This window comes from Sceloporus occidentalis, unplaced genomic scaffold (assembly GCF_023333645.1).
Source record: "Sceloporus occidentalis isolate IW3139 unplaced genomic scaffold, rSceOcc1.0.p SCAF_5, whole genome shotgun sequence".
Classification (NCBI taxonomy): Eukaryota; Metazoa; Chordata; class Lepidosauria; order Squamata; family Phrynosomatidae; genus Sceloporus; species Sceloporus occidentalis.
This window is the reverse complement of record NW_028316985.1, coordinates 72,611,732-72,616,050: the sequence shown is the minus strand read 5'-3', so window position 1 is coordinate 72,616,050 and position 4,319 is coordinate 72,611,732.

Below are 4,319 nucleotides of genomic sequence, written 5' to 3'. Positions count from 1 at the left end.
GGGAACTGTAGTTTTGTGAGACATTTAGCCTTCTCTGCCAAAGAGCTCTGGTGACACAATAAACTACAATTCCTGGGATTCCTTAGCACTGAGCCAGGGCAGCTTAAGCTGTCTCAAAATGAATTATTTCTGCAATGCGTTTTGGACCTAAGTGGCTGAGGCACATTTTACTGGTACCAGTTCAAAAAATGAAAAAACTCATTGTCCTTAGTGCTTAAAGCAAAGAATTAACCAATTTTATGTATATGGTCACTGCTCTTTCTGTACACACACATTTTATTCCAGATTTATTAATTTTCCTATTCTTGATTTACTGTAAGAATACAGCACATGCTTAAATAACAACCAATAAAGTCAGGATTGTACAACTAAAAAGTTGTTATCAAAATTTGGTTTTAACATCGTACTTGTGGTTAGAAGCCCGAGTGTTTTACAAGGGGTTGTCATTTTCTTTTTTCCCTGTTTTTAATTGCAGTCTCTGCTCTATTCCTAAACCTTTTAAATAGCAGCCAGATGAATAAAATTCTTTCATCACTTACATCCATGTGTGATTTACCTCATGGTTTCAGCAGATGTACTCTAACTGGGACTAAGAACTGGAGTTAGGAGACTTATCCTATATATCCAGTCTAGAGAGATCATGTCAATTTTAATTTGTATAAAAGTTAATCAGTTTTCTTCTCAGAACAAGAAAATTGTAATGTAAGTAATAAATAATGTGAAACAAGTCAATGTTGAAACAAACAGTAGAGCTACACAGCCAGGAAGAGCTGTTGGAAATCCAGAATAAAAACAATGGTACAGTAGAACTATAAGTGATAATGATGGATCTGTAACTTTTCAGCTTGTTAGTTGAAGATAGGACTTCAGATCACAACTGCACTAATTTGGAAATAAGATGGCTTTGAAACAGTATGTGTACAAATGCCTTCTAGTGGTTGGAAATGGACCATTAAGATTACATGTAACTTCCTGTTTATCTTTCTTTAAAAAGATAGAGATAGCATTTTTGTTTGAATTCCTATGACTCAAACCCCATTATCTCTTTCAATTACACTAAATCCATTGATTTAGCTATACTCACGTAAGTGTTGGATTGCCAAATTAACATAGTTTCAGTGGTTCTTGCTAGTTTGGGACTAGCAATTAGATTTAGGCCTCTGTATGCTATGAATCAAATCTGGAGAATTATTCAGTTTTATAAAAATGTTTTTGTTGTGTGCCTTCAAGTTGTTTCTGACTTATGGCAACTGGAAGACGGTATCATGTTGTTTTCTGGGTTTGGGAGAGTGATTGGGCCAAGGTCACCCAGTGGGTTTCAATGGCTGAACCCTGGTCTCCAGTCCAATGTTCAAACCACTATAACATGCTGCCTGTCAATAAATATATTTTCATATTTTATGTATTTATATATTTTGTATATTTAGAAATACATACATTTATATATTTATAAATATAAATATTTAAATATATTTTAATAAAATTGCTGTGGTCTCTTCCTAAGTGAAACCTGGTATTGTCTACTGACATTACAGTACTTCCATATTTCTTTAACATGGGCAAACTATTTTATCAAACGTGCTGTCTTTCATGATAATATCTGATTGTTTCTATGGATGATACCACTTGATTCATATGATTAGATTTTGGTTTGGTTTCAAATCTCTGAACTCCAAAATAAAATTGGTGACCTTTAAACCTTTATAGTGATGTGACATTTTCAAAAGGAAGGAGGTCAGTCTCCAGATTGCTGTGATCTGCTGCACCACCATTTTGTTAACTGAAAACATTTATGGAGGGAGTCTTGATGCATAATTTGTTTCTTCTGCTTTTCTGAGTGCTTTTTATTTGTTCCAGGCGAAAAGGTTTTCCATCCCCCCCCCCCCCCCCGCCTTTAGCATACAGTGCTTTTAAGAAAATCTGAAACAAAGAACCTTTCCACTTTAGCACAGTCCATTAATCGGAAAGCACACACAGCGAAGAAATTCTTCTCATTATCAACTGTAGTTACAAGTACATTCCTGACTACATTGTTTCCACCTTAGTGAACAGAGAAAGTACAGAATGGTTGAATACTGCTCAACCAAGTTGTCCCTTTATGCAGTGATGGCTCTCCACTTAGTATTTATGGAAAGGGGTCAATTAATAGGGTGATTTGTCTGTTTTCTCTCCGTGTCAGTTGAAATGTACCTTCAGCATTAACTTATATCAGAGGTAGGTAACCTTGTGCCCCCCCCCCCCCCCCCAGATTTCTGAGCCTACAATTTCCAACCAGCATGTCTAGTGCTTAGGGAATGCTTGTCAATTCCCCTCTCCTCTAAAAAAAAACACCCTATAGGAATTGAGGTTCAAAGTATCTGGAGGGCACTGGTTTGATGTGTAAGAGAAAGGAAAAGCAATATATTTTGAGTTTGGGAAAGAAACAGATGGTAGATTCTAAGAGATTACCTGCATGTAGGTTATAGATGTTGCATGGGGAAAAACAGTAAACAAGGTTTCCACCTCAAAATCAGTATAACTGAATTTTAGGAGATTATCACACTACCATTTCCCATCCTTTCCTCCCAAGCTAGGTGTGGGATATAACCTTTTAAATGCAGAGGCAGGAGGTCTCCCATACCCAATCATGGCATCCCATACCTGATCTGGACTTCTTGCTCATTTTTGAAAGAACATGATTTTCCTGTTCTTGGCAAGATGTGGGAGAGGTCTGAATCAGGTATGAGATGCCTCCTATCTGGGCACAGATGTGAGCAATAAAATCCGCCTTTAAAAGTTTACACCCTGCACCTAGCTCGGGAGGAAAGGACAGGAAAAAGCAGTGTGATGATAATCTAAGTAACTCCTAATATAAAGGAAGAAGGTAGAAGAGAACACTGATCAGTGTTTGGACTGGAAGGCCCAACAGTTGGGATTCATAGTTAACAACTATTTTTATATCTTTCACACGTCTTTCACACAGTTACTATCAAGGGTCCAGCAAGATCCCTTTGCATACTGATATTGCAAGCTAACAGAGCTATGTCTCGGAACTATTTTTATAGTTATAGCCCTAAAACACCATTAACTGTCTCCTGTCTTCTGGGGTATGCAGGCAACAGTGTTTCTCATCCAGCGAAGAATCAAGACATTCAGTATCCACATCCAACGTATGACTCATAACCCTGCTTTCCATGCTCAGAAAATCAAAGATGGCAGCACATATTCTGTCTGACCTAATCAGCTCTCCATTGCAGATCAACTGGATATTTGGAACAAGTCTGATGGTATCTACCCATGAATAGAACCACCATAGTCTTCAAACAGTAAATAATGAGTGATAATAGGACATTTCATGTATAGAATAAGTTGAAAGGTTATAATCAGTGTTGGTGTTGTGTTTTTTCTGTGTTTAAGGGCAGATATACATCCATCTGTACAAGTTTGATGGAATACATAGATCCTATGGATTATTTTTAGCCTATGTATATAATAATTTTACCATTTGTAAATAGTTGGCATGCTGCTTATTGTTTGGTAGGAGGTAACAGCTGACCACTGAAGGAAATATAATTAATTTGGGCATTTTCAAAAGTCCTTTGAAAACAGTATATCCATAGTTATGAGGCTTAGTTCCTCAGTGGCTATTGGCAGGAAAGTAGTTAACAAAGCTAGCATTCAATGCTGGGGTCACTGACATTTATAGATGAATAAGAGCAATTCACAATTCTTTCAATTCTATTGTTTCACTCTTACATACCCAAGGCAATGTTAGGAATATTGCTGAGCCTTTGAAATTGAAGAGATGAAATTTAGCTATGTAGTATATGTGGATTTTTACCAATGCAATTAAATCCAGTGAGCAAGTTATTTATTTATGAAATTCATAAGTGTCTGTTCATGTATATGTCTATCCCAGAAAAATTATTATAGTATATATTCACTGGCAAAACAACTGTGTCCCATAAAGTGCCTTGTTGCAGGTTACCAACATTTCCACAAAGTTCAAAGTTGGCAACCTACCGTAGTTGGAAACAAAATTTTATTACACTGACAATGGTTAGCAAGGAGGTTCATGCAATCTAAAATGCCCTTAAAATGAAGAGAGAAAAAAGTATGCATCACAGTGCTCTTTCAAAATGACTTTAAAATGCCTTTGGGCAATGGAGGCCAACGGTGGAATGCTTATTTAAATGCAGGCTGAGTTTATGAATTGCAGCTACAACTACTAATCAAATGGACTGTTTGATTTAACTGTGTATCTAAGATTTAAATAAGCACCTCCAGACATTACCCTGGTACAGAACCTGTGAGTGTTATCACTAGCAATAATATTTTAA